The sequence below is a fragment of the Manihot esculenta genome, chromosome 13 (assembly GCF_001659605.2).
Source record: "Manihot esculenta cultivar AM560-2 chromosome 13, M.esculenta_v8, whole genome shotgun sequence".
Lineage (NCBI taxonomy): Eukaryota > Viridiplantae > Streptophyta > Magnoliopsida > Malpighiales > Euphorbiaceae > Manihot > Manihot esculenta.
In genome coordinates this window covers 24,049,624-24,057,053 of record NC_035173.2, presented here as the reverse complement: position 1 = coordinate 24,057,053, position 7,430 = coordinate 24,049,624, and the positions used below count along the sequence as shown (strand labels likewise).

Sequence of the window (7,430 nt, the reverse complement as noted above, 5' to 3'; positions counted from 1 at the left end):
GTTTTATATATTTTAATTAATAATTTATATAAAAAATATTTTTTATTAAAAATTTTCATTTAAAAAATTCAATATTTTTAAAAAAGATTTAAATGATAATTTTTAAATAAAATATATAAAAAATTTATAAATATTATTATAAAATATATTTTTAATATTAAATTACCTATTTATATAAACAGATTCACGGTAAATAATCTATATATACAATTCCAACTCAATTAACGGGTATTATTTTTAACTTTAAATTTATTTCAAATCTAATTATAATTATATTAATCTGTCTTATTAAAATTTGATTGGATTAGATACTAAAAATTAACCTATCCGTCGCGATCCCTGCATGCAAGGCAAAGCCCTTGCGAGGGGTGTCTTTGGGAAATGGTAGCCATGTTATGTCATGGCTCATAAATGACTGGCAAATATTTCAGAGCCTTTGGTCAAGACCAGCTCAAGAACAGCTACTTCATCTACATCTTAGCATTTGCTGAGCATGAGCAGCTGCGAACTATAGTAAATTGAAGTTTGAGGTCACCAAATCAGCACCGATTTTCATCTTGCAAAGTACCTACATTTGACGTAAGCTTGCCTAGTGCCTTATCTGTAGCCTCCAGTTGCATCATCACCTCATCTTACCTAGTGCCTTATCATGGCCTCCAGTTGCATCATCCTCCACAACAGAACTCGCCTCCATAAGATTTGAAAAAATAAAAGAATATTTCTTCCTTGAATAAAATCCAAATTAGAGCTTGTTCCTTGGAACTCGAATTTTGTATTCAACCCTCTTGCATATCAACTTCTTCACCGCCATTGCTCTCCACTATTTATAACATTCGGCATAGATTGGCATATGCAATGTCCATTTGATACAGAGAAAAGGTATTGCTCTGTTTCTTTACAAAAATTTGCAGAGTGTTAGTTGTTTCGAGGCAACAATGGTGAAATTTGATAGAGAGGAGAAAATGGATCTTCCAAATCTTTTCAAGATGGAGGAAGCGAGGATGAAGATGAAATAAGCTATGATGATCTCAAAAAGCGGATGTGGAAGGATAGCAATGCAGAAGCTTAAAGAGAAGCATAAAACTGATGAGCCTCATGAGTCATTAGCAAAGCAAGAGGCATCTCATCGGAAAAAGATGCCAAGAGCCCAAGATTCCATCCTCAAGAACATGGTGAAGATCATGGAAGTTTGCAACGCACCAGGTTTCGTTTACGGGATCGTTCCAGAGGGGTAAGCCGGTCTCCCACAATGGTGGAAAGAAATCAAAATGCTCCTCTAGCCATTACTGAGTTTTTTCCACTTTTAGAGAAACACGAGGTGGATCCCGTTTCATGCATGCATCTACTTCATGATCTGCAAGATACTACTCTAGGGTCTCTTCTTTCTGCTCTTATGCAACGCTGTATTACTCCACAGAGGAGGTTTCCACTGGAGAGAGGCTTAGCTCCTCCTTGGTGGCCAACAGGTGGCGAAGCTTGGTGGGTGAGCAAGGAGCATCACAAGAACATGGTGCTCCTCCTTACAAGAAACCTCATGATCTTAAAAAGGCTTGGAAGGTGAGTGTTTTGGCAATCAAGCATATGTCACCTAATTTCGATCGTATGAGGCCGCCCGTTACACAATCAAAGTGCTTACAAGCTAAGATGACAGCAAAAGAAAGTGCAACTTGGTCTAAGGTGGTTAATCAAGAAGAAACTCTGTCGAAGCTCACGCAGACATGCCTCAGAATAGAGGCTGGAGAAGAGAATCAGAATGAGAGTGTCACTCACGATTTTGGAAGTTATGATTTACAAGTGAATGACAAAAGGAAGTGCACATTTGAGCATGTGGATAAACTATATGCTTGCCAAAACTTAGGTGTCCACAGAGCAGGATTAGGCTTTTTGAACAAGAACTCGAGGACTGATCACCAGGTGACTTGTGCTTATGGCCTCAAAGAAATTGACAGCAGGCGCAGCCAAGAATGTGTTTTTTTTCAATTCATGCATTATAATGAAAATAATTATCAATTCGAAAAATATTTTTAAATTTTGTGTGTCAAAGAGATGTGTTCGGCAGTTGTACTGTCGAACATACTTGTTCGACACTCATGGTGTTGAACATACTTGTTCGACACTCATGGTGTTGAACAAAAAGCAGTTCGACACTATGAGTGTCGATACATGGCGTTGTTGTTTGATATCAATGGTATCGAACAACAATACCCTTTGCCACGGGAGCAGTTCAAACTGCTTCCGTGGCTGATGTGACGTATTCGGCACTTTGAGTGCCGAACACGCCTAGGGGTGCATGCAGAGAATTTCTGCATCTCTGCACCCTTGAACCAGCCAGAAAAGTGTAGTGCCGAACACTTTTCTTACAGGCAGGCCCGAACACTTTTCCAGCCCCGCAGACCTGCATGTACAGAGGGAGTCTCCTTCCCATTCTCTATCTTCCCATTCTGCATCTTCTCTTTTCAAATCTTCTATTCTCAGCATTTTCTTCTCCAATTTCCTCAGCATTTTCTTCTTCAATCTCCTCAGCAGATTTTTCTCCCTCTCCACCTCCCTTCTCAGCAGATCTCCTTCATCTCCTTAAAACATCTCCACCATCATCAGATTCTTCTTTTTACTCAAATTTATTTTTAAATATGAATATATTTTTTTACATGTAAAAATAAAATTATAAATTATAATTTTATATATAATCATAAATTTAATTATGATATGTATTGAAAATTTAAGTATAATAATTCTTATTCTAAAATTTAATTATGTGAATACTAAATATTAATAAATAGAAATTAAAAGTATTTCGGATTAAAAAAAATTTTTTAAATAATTTTGTAGGTAATTTTTATAATTTTAAAAAATTTATTAATTAATTTTTAAATTTGTAAAAAATTAATAAATTAATATTTGTATATAAGATATTAAAAAGTAAAGTTTTTTAAAAATTAAAATCTCCCATCAATTATACAATTAAATAAAAAAATTTTAAATTTACTTTTTATATAAACTTATCTCTAAAAAATAATTAAAAATTTATTTTTTAAAAAATATAATAATTTTAATTCTTGAAATATTTCAACCAACTTATAATTTTTTTAATTATTTTATAATTTTAATTATTTTATTTTTTATATTATAATAATATATTAAACGATGAGTATTAATATTATTTTATGTTTAAGTTTTTTTAAATTTTTTTTAATATTTAATAAAATGTAATATCTTTATAGTAAATATAATTAAAAAGTTAATAAAATTTAATATTTTTTAAAAAATATAATAATTTAAAATCTTAAAATATTTCATCCATCTTATAAATTTTTTTAATTATTTTAAAATTATTATTTATTTTTTTTATATTATAATAATATATAAAATGATGAGTATTAATTTTATTTTATGTTTAAGTTTTTTTAAATATTTATTAATATTTAATAAAATTCAATATTTTAATATTAAATATAATTGAAAAGTTAATAATTCAATATTTTTTAAAAAATATAATAAATTAAAATTTTAAAATATTTCATCCATCTTATAAATTGTTTTAATTATTTTAAAATTAATATTTATTTTATACTTTATATTATAATAATATATAAATGGATTAGTATTAATTTTATTTTATGTTTAAGTCTTATTAAAAATTTTATAATATTTACTAAAATTTAATATTTTTAAAATAAATATTTGTTGTGAGTAGTGTTAATTTTGTTTGTGATTTTTGGATAGAATATTTGTTTTGATAGAATGAATTAGTAGTATTTGTTGTGAGTAGTGTTAAATTTGTTGTGATTTTTGGATAGAATATTTGTTGTGATAGAATGAATTAGTAGTATTTGATGTGATTTTTTGATAGAATATTTTTCTAATATGTATATTATTGTAGTGTTAAATTATGTATTGTTATTAGGTGGAAAAATGGTGTTTGAATATTGTTAGTGATTTTAAATATAATAAAATTAGTGAATGTGTATTAATATAGCATTTCATTGTACTATGATATTGAATATTTTTTTGTATAATTAGATATGGAGGAAAGACGCAACCGCCGTGACCACCGTAATTATATTTTATCAGGTCTCAATGATCCATTGTTGCTATATGCACAAGCTGAATATTGGTCAGAGGCTATATGGCAACAAACTATAGAAAGTGGGGTGATAGGTTGCAAAAGAACGAGTACAATTTTATATTTAGACGATATTCTAGATCAAATGATACCTCACCTGCGGCGTATGGGTTTTTAAGGTGTAATACGGTTAGGTTTTTTTGTTTTAGATTGGCACTTAATTACTGCCCTTGTTGAGCGGTGGCGACCAGAGACTCATACATTTATATTTTTCGAAGGGAAAATGACCATTACCCTTCAGGATGTGAGGCTAATAACCAGATTGCCAGTCAATGGTGTAGCTGTTACAGGCCGATCACGGCACCATTGACCATGTCGTTCCACCTAATAATGCCATAAGAGGATGTTATTTGAAAATGATCTGGCTAGTTGAGGAGTTTAGCAACTTCCAGATGATGCTGATGACGAAGTTGTACAGAGGTTCGCACGAGCATATATTACAAGGTCATTGGATCCATTTTTAGTGATACATCTGCTTTGCGTGTGAACTTAATATTTTTACCTTTGCTAGCCGATCTGGAAGAAGTCGGCAATTATAGCTGGGTTGGGGCATGTCTGGCATGGTTGTACAGACAGTTATGTAAGACGACAAATCCTGAAATTATGCAAATGGCTAGCCCATTATTCATACTTCAGATATGAGCTTGGGACCGGATCACAGCAGTATCACCGACATTGTCTAACCGAGTACCACATCATGACGCTCCACTAGACAGCAGGTATTTGATATTATATTATTGTTATTTTTTTAAAATTTAATATTTAAAAAAATACTTGCTAATATAATTTGTTGTGCAGGTGGAGTAATGTCAGACAGATAACGAAGGTTGTCACCCACGTACTCGTGGAGCTTTGTTATCTGCTTAATCGATTATTATCCGAGTAGGTAATACTGTTAAAAAAAATTAATATTTTTTAGTTACATTAATTTGTGTATAACAATTGAATGTTCATTTCAGATAATTTGGGAGCCGTACACTGATGCCCTGATTGAGTCGCTATCCGAATATTGTCTCCAAGGACGAGAAATTTGGAGAGCTGTTGTCCCACTAATCTGCTTTCATATTATAGAGTGGCATCAGCCGGATCGGGTTATGCGACAGTTTAGTATGCAGCAACATATTCCTGCTAAACCTCAACAATCTGCTACACTCCATGATGTTGATTTGAGGAAGAGTGACACAAACTGGGCAGAAGTGAACTCTCATTGGATCGCGCGCTGGAACACCCGAGATAGAAAAATAATAACTAGCCCGCCAGCAACAGAGCCACTCCATTTCCATTCAGAGTATATAGAGTGGTACCGTAGGGTGTCCAGACGCTGGATTTTGGTTAAACGAGTAGCAATGGGATCAGGGGTAAAAAATTTATGATTTTTTATGTCATTTTCAGTAATAACAGTATATTTTAAATAATATAATTGATTATATATTGTGTAGGAGATGGTCTGGAGCATATGTACGCTATTACTATCAACTCAACCACTGAGAGAATGACAGCTATGTGCGACCTCATACAGTCTGTTTCTTTTTGTATGATGGAAGAGAGGCAGCAAACACAGTTGCCAGCTCCACATCCAGCACTTGCTGTACTGCCCAGCACGGCTGACCCAAATGACCTGTCTATTCCAGATTTTATTTCACATGGTAGTAGGGGTAGGACTCGTGGTCATGCTAGGGGCCGTAGAAGGGATCACGCACAAACAACATAAGGTGATAGGGATGTGCATCCAGTGCCTCCCCCGATACAGTATCATCAGTCACAAGCAGCACATGAAGATGCACCAAGTTCATCTCATGTGCCACCCAGCTCATCTCAGGTGCCTTCTGTGTTTTATCCTTCACAGAGTCAGTTCATGGGTTAGACACCTGGACCGAATACAATGCCTTTACTTACGACCGGTGCTTATGGTGTACCATTTATAACAATAGGATCAGTGTTTCCTGCATTTGCATCAGAGCCTGCGCATGAGCCTTCTACTTCTAGGCAGTTTTACATGTCAGACGAAATGACAGAAAATATGTTTACAGGGATATAACGCTGGATTAGGATATGGCTAGACTGGTGTCGGTCTGTTTGGTTAGTCCAATCCTTCTGGTGCTGTGGTGCAAAATCCAGATATCAATGCGCCGACACAGGATGATCTAGATCCTCAACAATTCCTAGCACCGGGACCATGGCAAGGTCGCTTACGGGCTCTACATGAGAGGAGATATCGAAGGTGTGGTACTGGTGATCATAACTGACTGTGAGTTGAATATGTCTGTAAAAAGTGTTTTAATTAAATTCTTCTCATTATGATTTTTTTTTTTGGATATTTAGTTGAGCCTATTCCAAGATATTGATTGAGTCTTATGATTCACTATCATTTTGGGCAATTCAGGTGGTAATTAGACATGACATCTTTGGCGGGCACTTGAGTAAGCTACTACTAAGTTCATTCCACATGTAAAATTGGTGCATGTAATTTTTTCTTTTGAATCAATTATGCTTTATGATAGGTTCTTGTTTGCATTTTTTTGAATTACCTTGTTTGCAGTTGAACTATAACTCTCTTCTGATTGTGAGTTGCACTTGCATTAGTGTAGTGAGCTATTGAATTCACTTTAGTAGACTCCATAGTAAATTTATCGATGTACTACATATGAGTTTGTTACTCACAATATAATTTTGTTTGGGTTGATACGAATATGTTTATAATTATATATTTCAACTTAAATCGATTACACTCTTATTATTGTCTTATTTGGTTTATGTGTAATGGTGGGGTCTCTAATTGTGAGTTGTTGAATTCACTATTTCCTTGTTGGTGATCTCAGATTACATTTTGAATGGATTAATTGTGACTATCTAAGTATTAACATGAGTGAGCATGATTTGAACACTACACATTTTAACATGTGTTTACTCATTGATTTGTTGTTCCTCTCTAGGTTCATGGTGATAATTCAACAGATGATATTGGTGTGAAGTTGGACAGGACTGCTGATGATAGAATGGATTAGGAACAAACTGAGGTTGTCGGTCTAGCCTTGTAATTTGCAAATTCAGAAGCTTAACTATATGAGTGGTTTCTTAGATATTAAGTTGATTTTTCCATTTTTCCATGTGAATAACGTTAGCAATTTGCAACCTTATGCTTCATTATTATTTCTGTTATACTTTATATTTGGATGCTCTTGAATAAATGGTTGCCTTATAGACTTCCTTGTATGTGGATATGAGTTTGTTAATTGTTTAAATTGATCAATCAGAAAATTGATTGCCCCTTTGCTGTTACAGTTCCATATTCTTTGTGGGGAAATAT

The 7,430-nt window shown here is 33.5% G+C and overlaps 1 pseudogene; it reads left to right on the top strand.

Moving 5' to 3' along the window:
- The first annotated feature begins 953 nt into the window (after positions 1-953).
- On the top strand, positions 954-7,128 carry LOC110629244 (annotated as a pseudogene).
- Positions 7,129-7,430: the final 302 nt, after the last annotated feature.